The sequence below is a fragment of the Fukomys damarensis genome, unplaced genomic scaffold, assembly GCF_012274545.1.
Source record: "Fukomys damarensis isolate Sample0158 unplaced genomic scaffold, DMR_v1.0_HiC HiC_scaffold_16, whole genome shotgun sequence".
NCBI lineage: Eukaryota > Metazoa > Chordata > Mammalia > Rodentia > Bathyergidae > Fukomys > Fukomys damarensis.
Genome location: NW_022900928.1, coordinates 100,801,498 through 100,818,449, shown reverse-complemented (window position 1 = coordinate 100,818,449; position 16,952 = coordinate 100,801,498). Strand labels below are relative to the sequence as shown.

General features: G+C 39.4%; 1 long non-coding RNA gene and 1 pseudogene across 3 annotated transcripts in view; both read left to right on the top strand.

Moving 5' to 3' along the window:
• The window catches only part of LOC104856672, a 63,701-nt gene that overhangs the window by 29,200 nt on the left and 17,549 nt on the right, over positions 1-16,952 (top strand). For all 3 annotated transcript variants that reach the window (XR_004517511.1, XR_778689.1, XR_004517510.1), the window contains exon 5: positions 5,629-5,741. This is a non-coding gene — a long non-coding RNA (uncharacterized LOC104856672). The remainder of the gene's footprint in view (positions 1-5,628; positions 5,742-16,952) is intronic.
• On the top strand, positions 11,176-12,370 carry LOC104856671 (annotated as a pseudogene).

Sequence of the window (16,952 nt, the reverse complement as noted above, 5' to 3'; positions counted from 1 at the left end):
GGGAGATGATGTATGATTTGAACCTTGAAAAAAAATACACACACACACACACACACACACACACATATAAAAAAAAACTACATAAAGATCCAGCAGACCAAACATTTCAACAGAGGGAAGGTGTCAGTGGAAATTATACCCCACAGGGAACACTTAGCAATGTCTCAAGACATTTTTGGTTGTCACAATTGGGGAGAGGCTACTGCCATCTAGTGAGCAGAGCCAGTAGTGTTGGTAAACATAAACTACAGTAAACAGCAGTCCCCAGGATGAGGAATATCCTGCCCCAAATGTCCCTCATGCAAAGTGAGATACCTTGCCTGAGATTAGGAGCAAGCTTGGCCCATTTAGGGAAGAGAGAGGAGGTCAAAGCCTGGCAATCCATGACAAGGCGAGGCACAGAGTCACAGAGGCTAGCAGAACAGGTGACAGAGGCCATCTCAGACGTGGTGTGGGCTTTTTATGTTTTACTTCCAGAAGACTGAAGAAGACATTATAGCAAGGCTGCTGCTTAGGGGACAGCACTGGTATCTTGGAGTGGGGTGGCAGGAGAAGGATGGGATATTAGTGGGCAATTAGCAGAGCAGAAAGGATTTTTGTGGTGGATTGGGTAGAAGGTTGAGGGAAAATAAGGAATCAAAGGTGAAGCAAAGAATGAATGAAGTTGCATGTTCACTGTGATGAGAAGACTGGCCAAGATCTGGGCTTGAAGAAAACATAGGGTCTGAAATGCATAGTAAGGGCATCGCTGAACTAATAGATGAGAATCTAACTACCATCAGTTCATCACAGTGCTATTTCATGTAGTTGCAAACAACCTAATTATCCATTAATAGAGCACTGAAATAAATTATGGAAGCAGTGTAAAGTCATATTGTAAAACTATATCTATTAGCATAGAAATATGTTTACATTGCATTACATGAAGAAAATGATTGTGAAATGGTGTGAAGTATATGATTTTATTGCATTCTTGTTTCTTTTTTCCAGCAAAATGTATACTCTATGAAGTAAGTATAGAAATAAAATTATGAAAATATTAGAATAAAATATGAGTAAATGTTTTTATAATACAGGGTGATGAAAGCCCTGCATAACATTATGGGAAAAACAGAAATAATGAGGAAAAGATGGATATACTTGACTACCACAAACACTAAGTCACTGTGGGGTAAGGAAAGATCACACAGACTAAATAAAAAAAAAAGAGAGGAAGAGAAAAGCTGTGAAAGTTATTTGTGATCAGCATCACAAAATTGATGCTATTTTTACTTAAGGAGATTGTATAGATTGATAGTCAGGGCAAATATTCCAGCAGAGAGATGGAAATGCTGAGGATAGGCAAGTCCTAGAAGAAGTTAAAACGCGCAGCCAGAATGTAAAATGTTTCGTCTTGACTATTAAAAGAGGCTAATTGAGACAAGTTCATTTTGAAACCATCAGATTGGCAGGAGTGGTGGCACGCATCCATAATCCTAGCACTTGGGAGGCTGAGGCAGGAGGGTCGCTGCAAGTTCAAGTCCAACCTGTGCTACATAGTGAGTTCAAGGCCAGGGTGAACTACATAGTGAAATCCTGTCTCAGAAAACAACAACAACAACAACAACAACAACAACAACAACAACAACAACAGAAACAAGAAACAAAATAAGGGCAAACACTTCAAGGGCTAGAAATGTAGCTTGGTAGCACTTGTGTACACTGTGCAAGACCCTGGGTTCCATCCCCAGCACCACAAACAAAACGTACAAGATCCATATTGTCCACTGAGAGAGAGGGCATACTGGCACAATCTTTTTGGAGTATCATTGGTATCATCATAATTTAAACCTTTTTGGGGGGGGGAAGTACTGGGGATCAAATCCAGGACACTTGCACTGAGTGACATCCCTGCCCTTTTTCATTTTTTGTTTTGAGAGTGTCTCATAGTAAATTGCCCTGGCTGGGTTTGAACTTACAATCTTACAGCCTCACCCTCTCAGACAGCTGGGACGATAGGCATGCACCACCATGCTTGACAACACGCTTATTTTTCGAGAAAGGAAAACTACTTTTGACTTTCACCTGCATTAATGATTACATAACTGTTCCAAGATATTTGTACATGATGTACAAAGTCACATTGTTGGCAATAATAGAAACTTTGAAATGACTATCTGTAAGGAAATGCTTAAACAATTTGTTGACCATAATATATGATAAAACAATATGCAATTGTTCAAAGTAGTGAATTGTTTATTCTAATCTGGAAAATTGTTTGTGACACTGTTAAGTTAAAACAAACACATCCACATGTTGCAGAACAGTTGTGTGATATCTCATTTTGTAAAAACAAAACTGTATTGGTCTATACGCTTAGAGAAAAGCTCTGAAAGGCTCACACACTATTACTTAATCTTCAGGGAGAGACATTTAAAAAACAAAACCTTTCTGTATCGTCTAGGTTTTTGTTCTTATGTAGTGACATGCTCCTGAATATGCTTGGTAATATAAATTATATATTGACATTTTGGTAAAGTTGGACTTATCCAGTGTAAAATATGTTCTCTGTATCAGAATCATCTCCCTAGAATTTCCTTTACTGTCTCTACATATCTTTTTTTGGTGGGGGGGAATCAAACCCGGTTCCTTGCAATGCTAGGCACGTGCTCTGTCATGGGTTACACCCCTGCCCTGTCCCTGGATATCATAATGTATACGAGTAGAAGATAATCAAAATATCCTATTGTTCGGTAAAATGTTGAGGAAATACCATATCTACTAGCTCTCACATAAATGGATGTGGCAAGTTTCAAAAGCCTCTGTACTAGAAGCCAACACTTTTATAAATCTTTGGATATCACGGAAACGGCAGAAACTACAAGATGGCTTTGCTTTAGGTGAGATAAAGCCAAAGAGCTGGGGGAAGGGAGATGGAAAGAGGATGGTTAATGAGTGTAAGGATCAGCCGGACAGAAGGAAAAACCTCGAACATGCTATAGCACGGTAGGCTAACTACAGTTGACAATAATTAATTGAACTTTTCAAAATAGCTATCAGAAAGGATTTTGAATATTCCCCACACAAAGAATTCTCAATGTCTGAGGTTATAAGTATGCCAGTTACCCTGATCTGATCGTACTGATTACATGCGGTACAGATTATGTACACTGAAATGTCACACTGTATTCCCAGAATATATACAATTACTATGTTGATTGAACATTAAAAATGTATTTAAACAGCAAATGACTGAATGTAGAAAAGTGCAATTGTGGACTATGATATTTTACAATGTCATTGTGCGAAAAGCTTTTCTTAAAAAAATAATCTTGAGTGAGGGTGAGGAAAAGATAAGACAAAACTAGAAATTGGTGTAGAGTCCATTAAAAAAGGTTTATGCATCCTCTGTCTCTGCATCTGTATTGGGACATCAGCATTCATGGAGTGTTTCTCTAAACGTGGTCTTACACGTGTCTCCAATTATTTTAAGTCTGGTGAAACACTAATCATTTATTTGATTTTTCTTGCATGAAAGTGTGGAATCACATTAGATTACAATCACAGTCTCAATTGCGAATGCCTACTCAAAGGTGATAATCAATATTCTGAACTTGGTTTTAATGTTAAATCTCCCTGTTCCCAGCAGGCCTCCTGCTGTGCTGGTGGAAGTGATGGGCTCCCCTTGCTCCGCTTTTAACCTAACCTTTCATTGCTTTCCCTGCCTGTTTCTCTCCCAGGGATGGGGGGAGAGATGAGCTTGTTGTCTCTGCGTCGGAAAAGGCTCTTAGCAGACTCTGGTTGGACTTTTCCAGGGTTCCTTAAAGGTCCATTCAGGCCTTTCCACTGCAAATCCTTAGCTGGCTGGTCACTCTGTATCCCATCCTCAGCTGTCCTCCGTCCCTGCCCACTGAAAATTGCCCAGAGCCCTTACTGTGGCATCCTCCTTTCCAGGTAGTCGCTTCCAGGCACCAGTGAGGTTGCTTCCTGGATTCAGCCTTCTACCCTGTGGCCACTCACTGCTCTAACTTCCTCAGGCATGAACTGAATCCCTCCACACCCCTAGCTTCAGGGACAGCTTGATCTTTTGGAATGGTACCAGTAAAGCCCTGCAACTGGCTGGAAGAGGATGAGAGGTCTGCATTCTAATGGCTTCACCAAGGGAAAAAAAATCGCCTTTTGTTCCTTACTCATTGGATCTTTTTTATTCTCCGTGTGGATAAAGGAATTTAAAAGTCATAATGCTCTTTTTTGGTTATGTTGTATTGAAATTTCACACAGGATCTAGCTAATGCATCCTTTGGGATGTAACTGTTATAATATCTCCATGCATTGTTCTCAACTTCTACTTTAAGATTCTGTTGTACACAAATGATAATGAACCAGAACTAAAAGTGGGGTAGAAATTAAAGATACAGGAGAGTGAGGCTGTTGGAGTTCATTTGCTAATATCAGTGGAGGAATTAGTCTAGGAAGGGAATGGGGGGAGCTTTTCCATTGTGACACAAGGTAAGGAAGAAGGCATCACTGTGTTAGAGAAGGCAGGTGAAGAACTGATAGCCTTTCTACCTGATTTCTATTTTCTCCTTGAGATGAGAGACCAAAGCTTTACTGAAGCACATAAAAGCATACAAATATTGATTGACTTGGTCTGAATCATTTATATGATGGAATTCAGAGGAAATTCCAGTCCAGTTTGATGCAGTAGAATCCATGGCGGTGGTGGAGGTGTTGAAGGGCTGCTGAGTTCTGCCTGCAGAATGAGAAGTTAGGTTAATGCCTCTTGGGCTGCTGAGAGTGAACATATAGCAAAGCAAGAAGAGTCTTAGGTGATACAGGAAAGTGAGAGAAGCCCAAAGATGGTCGGCTTCCCCAGTCTAGAGAAGAAACTTGCAAATAGATTCAGTCTGCAGGTCCTGAGACACCCCACCCACACACAACCCAGCTCCAAGCTGAATCCCACAGTTTAAAAGAGGAAGATGATGTGAAGAAATCCTAATGTGGTTCTTCAACCAGTAACAGCTTTCAGTGGGAGGGAAGGATGGAGTCCTTGGGGGCTTATTCCATCTCAGAACCTTCGATTTGCCCAGTTCTGGCTAGAGTCTGTTGATTTTGTTTCAGAGGAGTGATATCCACAATCGAGAATAGAATTTTCTGATGCCACAAACACCTTTGTATCTGTTGGGTGGCAAAGATGACAGAGTTTCGGTTCATTGGTGTCATGAATGACCAAATGCTGCAACAGCTCCTTTAACTGTGGGAAGTAAAATTATGGGAACTGAAACGACTACATTGGTGGGTGATACAACCATGGGGAGAGGGAAGAGAAATAGAACACGAAGCATAAGAAATCCTTTCAAAACTAACTTGCTGGTCGCAATCACAGGAAATTAACAGATATTAATAAGGTACCATTTTAAGACGACTCATCATTATTTAAAAGAAATCACATGGATGAACTGTAATGAACCTAAGTGACCAGCCAGTTTTATTAATATTGCCTTTAAAAAAGAGCACTTCTATTGCTCCACAAATAATTGCCTTAAATTGTTCCTCAGATCTTTCAGTGATTTTTCATGAGCTTGTGTTGGATTTGTTACTGGGCCACTGAGAAGCCATTTGTAAAGCAGAACTTTGATTTTCCTTCAGAACTCCTGGTCCTCTTGGCACACTGGAGGGACAGGTGGGATGGATCCCTGGCATCGTGGTGATGAGAGCACGCCTGTGATCTGGATACAGTTTTCTCTAAAAACTCCAAAACTGTAAGTGTGTTCTAGTGAATTTTTAAAGAATTACCAACCATAAGGGTGAGACATTAAAGGTAGTGGGAATAAAGCAAATGAAACAGATTTTTTTGCTAAGACCAAAGGCTTTAAAACTGCAATCTGTCTAAAATCTCCTGTGCTAATTATTGCCTGGATTTATTCAGCAGGGAAGCTTCTGAAGCCAGCTTTCTTGAGTGTGAAGTGCTCTGTTTTAATGTTGCAGAACCTCCTAAATAACCACAAAGGCGACTGTTTACCTCAATCGTCACTTAAAACACCTGTTTATTGATACTTGATTATGTGTTTTGAGGCTTGTGATTGAGAGTCTAACACCTGGCTGATTAGGTTGACGTTTGATCATGTTTTGAACAGCAATTTTACTACTTAGCAAGTAGTTCCATGCTGCACCACATTAAGTGGATTGGATGCCTCAAAACTCTTATTGTTGTTTTAAAAAATAACCATTACAGAATAATAGCTCGTTTTTGTTAAAAAATCCTCACACCACGATGCAGCATTGTCCTTCTAGACACTGGGCTTTGAAGTGTGGTGCACAACCGTCCCAGAATTCCTACCCTAGGTGTTTTTGATCAGAATCTCCGGGCAAAGGGCCCGTGATTAACATTATGAACTGATTTTCTATGTAGACAAATACTAGTTTGAAAGAGGCAACTTTCAATTAGACCCTGAAATAGAACGGGGAGCTTTCTGGGTGGCAAATCGTGTCAACTGGGTCTGCACAGAGTGTTGACAGAGCTTCTGTCTTTGGAGAGCCTGTGCCGGTGTGTGAGACCTTGCATACAGGCTGGATAATGAGCCCTCTGGGAGTGGGCTGAGTGGCAAGGGGGCTGGGGATCTATCATTGTGACAGATGTCTCACTTTCCGCACTTCCTTTACAATAAGAAAATCGGGGCCCGTAAAACATGAAGGCTGGATTGAGGATAATACAGTGTGGGGCTGAGCCGGAACCTGGGGCATGTAGTCCCTGTTCCTTGCTCCGGGATCTTCCATCGGCTCCGCCTTCCTGCCACCCTGGATCACTCTCCTTCCTTTCTTCCTGCTCTGTGCCTGGGAGGCTGATTTCTGTGGATTGCAGTTAAGAGATCTCTGTACTCTGGCTTCCTGGCAAGTTTCTGGGAGACAGAAAGTAGGAGCCTGTTGGAAGGGAGACTGTGATAGACTCACCTGAGAGTACTCTACAAGGGTTTGCTAAAGAGAACATTGTGACGACTGCATTAGTCCAAACACTCCAGAGAAGAGCTAAGAGGAAGAGCTTTACTATGAGTAATTGGCTCACTTGATTATGAAGGCCAAGAGGACCCACACCTGCCATCTATAATCTGGAGAGCCAGTGGTACATTAAGTCTGAGTTCTAAGGCCTGAGAGTCAGAGGAGCTGATGGTGTAAATCTCAGTCCAAGGGAAGAAGGTAAAAGTCCTAGCTGAAGTCAGCAAGCACTCCTCCTTCCTCTACTTTATGTTCTAGCCCAGTAGATTGGATAACGCCTGCCTATATGTGTAGAGGATCATCTACTTTACTGCATCCACAGATTCAAATCCTAACCTCACCAGAAATTCCCTCAAGACACCCAGGAATAGCTTCTTCTGGGACTCTTGGTACAGTCAAGTAGACCATGAAATCAGCCATTACAGCTACCCCTTGGCACCCATACATATTTCTTTAAACCACACTTAATCTCAAGATAATGTCAATATCAATGTCATAATCCCACCTAACATAATACAACACTCTTGTGTACTAACTCCTTCCCCAAAAATGAGGTAAAATCCTTGTGTGACGTTTACTCAATAGTATGATATAAAATTATCAGAATTTCAATACTATAAGTCAGTGCATCTTGTATAAAGGAACCAGAGAAAAGACACACACACACACACACACACACACACACACAAACATATTCATAGTAAAAAGGGGAAGAAATATTCATGACAATTACAATCCTCATTTATGTACCTTATCACGTTTGTAGCTGGTATTTATAACCACTTTCTTCCACCATAAGCTGTGTAATTCTTTTGTTCTCAGCAAGCATCTCAGTTGGCTGTGGCTCTTTAAATAGAATGACACAAACCTTCATCCTGAGGGTCTTGGCCATTAGCAGTTCTGCCTTGATTCAGTTTTTCCATTAACCTTGATGACAGAGCATGATAATACTAAGAAACACCCCAAAGAGCCTCCTTTGTTTAATCATATTCTTCCTTACCTCTTGTGGGGGGAGGGAGGACAGTTTCCCCCTGTGGTCCAGATCAACCACCAGGCGACTGGACTAGAACTCTGTTCTTTGGCTGTTGATTCAGAGGTAGGAGTCCACTGTGGCTCAGGACATCACACCTTCCATTCCATCGAACCAAGTGAAAGTATTCTTCCCTCTGGAACTAAGACCTCTAGACTAGCAGAGCATACTGTCGTGGGACCAGTATGCAAACACTCTGGAAGAGGGTCAGAGTAATAGCCAGGGTGCCACTTCTGTTTCCACTTAGCTCCTGGACCTGCAAGTCTTGGTGTAAGAGAGGATAGAGCAAACTGTTCCACTCAACACAGAACACTTGTGTGATTAGACATGTGTGGTTTTCTACATAAGGCAACTTTTCAACATTCTGGACATAATTCAATTAAATTCCGATATTATCTACATGGAGTTAAGGTTGTATTCTATATATTAAAGATCCCCCCAATTTAGATACCACTCACACTCCTAGCAAAATAAGAGTGAAATACTCACAACAATGACAATCTTCATTTTTTTTGAAGTAGGTTGTCACCTACTCTTCTAATTGGCTATAAGTTGGGGTCCCAACAACCCCCTCATTGGGTTTAATTTGCTGGATGGCTCATTAAACTCAGGACATTTATGTCACCAGTTTACAATATTAATAAATGACATAATAAAGAAATGAGATGAATAGTCAGATGGACAGATGTGTATGGTCAGGTCTGGAAGGGTCCTGAGCCAGAAGCTTCTGCCCCTATGCACCCGAACGTGTCTGGCAACCTGAAAACTCTCAGAACCCCATAATTCAGGGATTCTGTGGATACTTCATCACACAGGCATGATTAGTAATTGCTATGGTTTGGATTGTAAATATCTCCCAAAGGCCCATATGTCCCCAGCCCATGGCACCACTGCAAGGTGGTAGAACCTTAAAGAGGTGGGGTCTAGAGTGAGGAAGTTAGTTTGCTGGGGTCATACCCTTGAGGTAGTGTTGGAACACTCATCCTTTCATTTTTGTATTTGCTTCCTGGCCTCCATGAGGTGAGAAGGCCTCATTTCCCATCCACTCCCACCATGATGTACTAGGCCATTATTGGCACAAAGCAACGTAGCCAAGTGACTATGAACAGAAACTTCTGAAGCTATGAGCCCAAATGAACCTTTCCTCCTTTATAGTTGATTCTTTCAGTTATTTTGTCACAGTGATTGAAAGCTGACTGACAAAATTATTAACATCATTTCTAGACTTTCTCCTTTCTTTGGAGAATGAAGGATGGTGCTGAAAGTTCCAAGGCTCTGATTGTAGCTTGGTCTTTCTGGTGACCAGCTCTTATTCAAGAGTCCACAGTGAGTCTCCTCTCTAGAACAAAATATCCTGTTATCAGTAAGGAAATCACAAGAATTTTACCAGCTCTGTGGTATGAACTGGGAACAGAGACCCATGTAGACTTACTATTTTATAACTTGCCATGGAGAAGCAGTGTAATATGTATATGTAATGCTGGTGTGATTTGAAATTCTCTGAAGAAGCCACATTTATATTAATGATATTGCAGACTGTTTATCTTTGGCTAACTGGAATACTGTGATCATGGAGAGAGGGGATGTTATATGTGGAGAGTCAAAATTATCTTGGACTATTTTATTTTTTTTCTCATTGAGTTTATTGGTGCATTTTAGGTATACAGTACAATTACATTCATCATTGGGATCTTGTACCTTTACATGACAGGTCTTGGTTCTCATTTTTTCCCCTTATCCCTGCCCTCCCTTTACCCCCTCTTCCCTTCCTTATTTACAAATACTTTATTTCCATTTTTTCATTTTCTCATATTTTTTCCTTTTCCCCTATCCTTCCCACGACCCTACTCCTTTAGCCCTTCCTATTACACATTGTCAATTATACCATTAGGATCTTATTTACAATTACAGTTTTTCACACCAGAGACTATTCAGTATTTACACATGTGTGACTTATTTCACTTACGAGTATATCCTTAATATGCATCCATTTTCCTATGAATGACTCCAATTTCTCATTCTTTATGGCTGAGTAGTATTCCATTTTATAGAAAAACCACATCTTCTTTATCCAGTCTCCAACTGATGGGCAAATGGGCTGTTTCTAAGTTTTAGCTATTGTAAACTGTGCTGCTATAAACATGGATGTGCATATATCACTGTGGTATGATTCTTTTAATTCTTTTGGAAAGATACCCAGCAGAGGGATAGCTGGGTCAAATGGAACCTCTAATCCTAGTTCTTTGAGGACTTGGACTATTTTAGATCCTTTAACAGCTAGTTACCTTAACATTTGCATCTGATCTACCATTCTCATAACTAATAGATAAACTTCTTGGAATATGTCAGTAAGCTTAGCAGATTGCTATTCTCCACCAACCCTAAAGCCAAGAATATAGTTCTAAGACAACATCTGAAACCTATAAAAGAGATTTCCTACTCTGTTGTAGGCCACTAACCTAATGTCTCCACCAGTGTAATTGGTACATGTATTAATTTTTTGACTTTCTTTTGATTTGTGACCATGCAACCTCTTCCCTATGTTATTCAGGGTAACTTGGATCTGTGTTCCTAAGCCATGGTCACTCATCTGGTTCAGAATAAACTATTTGCTTATTTCCTTTAAAGTAGGGCATTATTTTATGTTGGCACCGATTGACAAGCCATCCCAATTTGCCTGGACTGAGAAGTTTCCTGGGATAGGAGTTTCAGTGCTAATATCAGATGAGTTTCAGGAAAACTGGGGTGGCATTTCTTATTGAAAGTTTGATTACAGAAAAGTTAGGGGGAGTCAGCTGTTTGGATAACAACCACAGAAATAGTTGTTGTCCTTTAAAAAATATCCACAGACTTTATTTTTTATTTTGTTACAAAAGGGATTCCCTAGATGTGGCTGCGCAGTGGGGAAAACAGTGTGGCCCCAAGTCGCCACCGTGGCCCTAACCGGTGGGCTCCGGGTGGGCTCACCTCATCTTTCCCTGGCTGTGATGATGCATCCGAGGTGCCCAGACGGATTCGATGGCTTGGGCTACCTGGGTGGTGCCCGTGACGAGCAGGGCTTTGGCGTCGCTTTCCCTGCAAGTTCCTTCAGCTCTGGATCAGACCTAGGCCATTGAGTGGCGACACCCTGGAAATCCCGGGCAGCTGCAACCTGCACTGGGGTGAGAAGAGCCCGCTCTAAAGTGTGCCCTCCACCTCCGCCCTGTAGGAGGACCCGGCTGAGGTACCCTTTCCCGGCGGTGGCGGCGTGCAGGGGCAGAGCAGTGAATAGTTGAATAGATTTGCTGGATTTGGGCTATTGGACTTGCAAGTCTCTTCACAGAAAATGCATTGGCCCATCCTTACATCCTTCCACGCCTCTAATGTCAGGTTAATTACCATGCTTGGCATTATCATCTCACTCCATTTAGTCATCAACATTATGTACAGCTTCAACAAAACTCAGGACCAGGAGCCCCGCGGAAAGGGATGAGAAGTACTTTAATTGTCCACGGAGTCCCCTTGGAGCAGAAGGCGTAATTAGTGTGTTCACACTTTTGCCAAGGGAGGTTTCACACAAATGGGATCCTAAACAAACAGGTGAACACTTTCTCCTAAAAGCCCTAACACATTGTGGCAATGCCTTTTCATTCAGCAAGCATAACTGAAACAGTCCAGAGCGAGGTAGTTCGAGACAATGCTGGCATTTTGGAATGTGTTAAAGGAGGAATAGGAAGGGTGAAAGGCTTGGGAGCGCCGCACAGCAAAGGACTCCTTTCTCTTCTTTCCTTGATCTTCCCTTCCATGCTGCACAGAGTTCTTCACTGCATCATCAACTCAATCTTGCAGAAGTTTGTCCTACTAATTCTAAAGAGAAAGACTTACAATAGCCACCTAGCTGAGAGCAGTAGCCCTGTGCAGAATATGTTGGGTGCTTATTTTCCAGAACTTATTGCTAACTTCGCTGCCAGTCTTTGCTCTGATATTATACTTCTCCCACTGGAAATAGTTTTGCATTCACATTCAAGCAACATGCACAATAATTGACAATACAGACCTTGGCTATGAAGGGCTTCCAAATAATACTCAGTATGAGGGAATGAAAGTCAATTTCAATACTATAAAGCAGGAGGAAGTAGTCCTTGGTTTTTATAAAGGGTTTGGTGCTGTTATAATACAGTACACATTACATGCAGCTGTCTTACAGATTACCAAAATTATTTACTCTACACTTCTTCAAAATAGCATTTGAAATTTCTATCACTAGTTAGTCCAGATGTAATCTGGATAATTTGCTATGGAATACTAAAGGATAAAAATGTAGTACTGGAGAAAAATGGATTAGAAAGTGAAACTGGTAGAAAAGGTCTGTGTTGATGGTATTGACTCTTCTTTGTTTTTACATTCAAGTTTAAAATCTCATTAGCACTAACACTTGTAAGAATAAAATTTTAGCTAGTAAAAATGATACTAGGAGGAAGCAAAAATTTGTCATTAAATATAAAATGAAGGTGCATTGAGTTGAATCTGTTTTATCTGACTTTAATATTTATTATAGTTATTTCATCTTCTAGGTTGATATTGGCATATTATCCTTAATGCAGTAGAGCATCACCATATCAGTGAAGTTTTACCTCTAAGCAAATAAATTATGTCACTTTTGAAAGAGACTAAGGATCAGATTTGGCCATCAGTAAGCAGATATTGAGGGGTTTTATGTTGCATCACTTCTAACTATTTTAGTGATGATATATAAATCTATTTATGTATACATATATAGCTTGGAATTTCCTTTAACCTACAAATTCTCCACTTGTAGATCAGCTTGTTGCTTGAAATGAAATCATACACTTTCTGCTTGAACACCAGAGTAAAACATCAAAAAGCCAAAGTGCCCAAAGATTTAATCATTTATAGCATACATGTCCACATCCAAAGCTAGTACCTTAGTGCCAGACACTCAAAATTTATTATACATTTACAAGACTCAGTTTGCTTAGTTATGTGAATCGTCAGTCTATTTTTAGAGCCACACTTCAGAAAGAATGTAAAATAATCATGCAGCTATTGCTGTTTCCATATTTATAAATTGTGTACTTAAAGAAACCTCATTTGCCTTTCACTTCTGAGTAACAACTTAAAAGAGACAAACTTCAACTGAGGATTTGTGTCTTCTGCCTAGCATATAGTCATTAAATAACACCTTCATTTTGTTTTTCCTCTGTTTTTGCTTAAAGTGTCACTTTCCAAACTAGAAATACTTGAAGAGGAAAGCAAAATATCCTTATCATTTTTTCTTTAAATACATTTGGGTGAATACTGAAGATCCAACAGTTCAAGCATTTTATGTAGTTGGGGTGGAATGTATGGGAACATTTCAACAAATAATCAGAAAAGAATAATCAACTTAATTAAAAAGAAAATTGTTCCTAACTTTAATTTGGTGGGTTATGCTCTATACAGTGAAGTGATATGCATTTGAGTGATCTATTATCAAATATTTTAAAGTTTCATTCTTCATGAAGATGATCACAGTTTTATCATTAACTATTTAGTGCTCTGAAGTGCAGTGACTTTGCATGGATGTTTCCCAACAGAGAATGCGTACCCGCTGACATTTGTGTCACTAGTTAAGTGTCACCGAGACGGTTATTTTGTGATTAATAGTGTTGAAACAAAAAAATTACATGAAAAAAATTGTAAAAGCGTCATAAAAGTAGCAACTATGTTTACTATGGTGTGCATTTACTGTAATACATTGTTTTCCATTTTAAAACTTAAGTTCCACTAAAAGGGAAAATAAATATACTGATCACACTGTATATTTAAGGGTAATATTTTAGAGTATGGTTTATTTTTGTCCAACCAACGAGGTTTAAATTGTTTTTAATATTTTTGAACTGCCAGATAATCCTTAGATGGTTATAATTTATTCACCTTCTTAACTCCTCTTTTTTTTTTTGATACCGGGGATCAAACTCAGGTCCTTGCGCTTGTGAGGCAGGTGGCAGAACCACTGCGCTAAATCCCTGGCCATTTCTTTTCTTTTCTATTTTTTTTTTTTGAGACAAGGTCTCACTGTGCAGTTCAGGCTGGACTTGTACTCCCTATGTAGCACAGGCTGGCCTCAAACTCATGGCAGTCCTTTTGCCTCACAGGATTACAGGCCTGCACCACCACACCCAGCTATAACCCCCACTTTTAAAAATCTGGTTTCAGAAAGAAAGAAAGAAAGAAAGAAACCAAAACATTTTAAATTTCAGAAATTTTCTGGAATAGAATCTGAATGGAATCAAGTATTTACACGTGAAAAGTATGTGCAATCCTTTACTGATCTGAATATTAAAATTTTCAAGATTTGCCAAAAGCATGAATATAAAGTTACATAAATTTGTTTCATTATAGAATCATAAGACAGACTGAATCACACACAAGGTTGGTCTTATTTTCTGTCTCATTAGAGAATACAAATTAACATAAAAGCTAAAATAATATTTTGCTAAAATATTAATATTTTTACTGCTTTTACAAACAAACTGAAATATCTATAAAAGTAAAGCACTTAAATTTTAGCTGGTCAAATATTTTTTGGTGAATTTAAAAAATAATTAAAAAAAACCTACCAGATACTCTTTCTGTCTTTAAAATTGCTATTCTTTAATTTGGGTGCCAAAATCTAATATCCACAGAATGCTTTACTTAAGGTGTTAGATTAGTGTATTCTCAAATTCAGTATGATTAAAAACATTGATATGATTCTATTAAGTGGTTCCATAGGCTCAATGATCCTCTTATTCTAACCCAGATTTTGGCCATGGTGCTTAAGATATGTTTCTCTTATATTATGCGGTTTCTTACTTTGAGTAAAATAGCCAGAAAGTAATTGAATTAAAACTGATAAAGATTAACCTATTTCAATTTATGAATCAAGTTATTAAATTATGTATATACTCTCCTAGGGCATCCTTCTCTATTTAATGGGCCCTTAAAGAATCCTAGGTTAATATAGTTATTTATCAAGCTTCCAAACACCCAGCATTTAAAATGAGGTGATTTGGAAAGGATTGTAGATTGGAGTACTCAATACCTTGGGCAGTGCCGTTACAACCCTTTCCAGCACTGGCTTTATTATAACTGCACAAAGCACTCACTTTATTCTTTGGGAACAAATGTTTCAAAATTTCGATCCAAGTATTTGTACATATATTTTAATCTTTTGTCAACTAAGATTATGGACTTATTTGTTCTCAGTTTGCTTATAGATCTTGTGAAATAGAAAAGATTATTCTGCCAGCTCTTGAAAAGATGTGAATTATTTTGAAAAATTATATAAGCAAAATAAAATTCCTCAGTAACTTCACATTGCGTTAGAATTTGTGTAATACTTAATGTATCCCTCTCTTTCTTCTCTTCTCTCTCTCTCCCTCCTGCCCTTCCTTCTTCCCTTTCTCTGAATGTGTAACATCTCACATTTTGAGTCACTGAGAATCATTACTGTGGTACCAAGTTGTACAGCAGAGTAACAAAAACTTATGATTTGACAATGAATCTTGTTTGATATTGCCTCAGCTAGAGGAGATGTTTTGTCTGGTGTCTTTTTGTTTTTGTTTCTGTCTCACTGGGATTTAGCAATTTGTGTAATATGAAAAGGTCAATGAAATGTTGAATTTAAAAAAGGAGATAACATTGCATCAAATTAAAGTTTTACAGGGATATACTGATAAGTATGTCTCTCCTCTAGTCTTTCAGTTCTTTCAGAAGCCAGTTTTTTGTGTACTCTTCCAAAGATATTTTATGCACATTTAAGTCTATAAATATGCTATTTAAAGCATACAAAGGGCAGCATACTAATTAAATACTGTTCTTTGTCCTGCTTGTTCAATAGCCGAGCTGCTGTATTCTTAGTGGTTTTATAATGTTCATTTGCCTGGATTTACAATATTATTGTTATTATAACTTATTATAAGCAAGTCTTCTACTAGTAGACTTTTAGTTTGCTTCTAATTCGTGTGACTGATACAAAACAATGCTGCAGTGAATGCCCTTGAGCGCCTGGGTCCCAGTCTGTAAGATTCAACATCATGTTGTCATCTATGACGATTTAACCTCTTACCAACAGTGCAGAAAAGTGCATGGGTCCACATATCCTGTAATTCAGCCAAGGTCAAGGCCTGGTCAAACAAATCCTAATCTGTGCTAGTAAATCAGATCTCCCATTATATTTTCTAACTCGTCTCTACCAGCTACCAAGGCAAAACTATACTGTAGCCAAAGTTATTTCCTGCCTTTTTTTGCTGCTTTTGCAGAGTCAACTCATTAGCCTTAATTGTCTTCGAAATGATCCCCAGCTGTGTCATTCTTTCCAGACCTGCGGAGGGATGGGAAATGCTGTGAAAGCCAGGGATGTCTGTAGGGATAGAGTGAAGTCTGTGCAACCAGTAGCCAAAGTTGGCAACTGGAGAATCAATCAGCTCTTTTTTTGGACTGAAAATAGGTCAAGTCCATGAAGGCAGTGAGGAGTTGAACTTCATGCCAGGGCCACACCAGCATTTAGACTTCTCTTCTTCTAATGTCCGCAAGTACTTGTGACAGCATGGGACATCTTGGCAGAGCAGCTGGATTGCCAGATCCAAATACTTGCCAGTCCTACCTCCCGTCTCCCGATATTTTGTACACACATGGAAAAGCAGGTATGACTCTACCCGGGTCTTCTCTGTCCACTGGTGTGGCAGAGTCAGGTCAGACCAGCATATGAAAATTCACGCGATGGTTCATCTTGATTATCCACTGATTGACTTGAGAGTTAGATGCCTTGGAGATTACTAAAGCTCACTTCTAAAACTCACTTTTGAGTGGTTCACGGCGGTGTGACTCTTCAGTCTAGGTTTAGCCCCTAGCCTCTTCTTCTCAGGCTCTTTCACTCCCTCTTTGTTTCCTGGCTGCCATAAGTTTATCAACTTTTCTTTGTCGT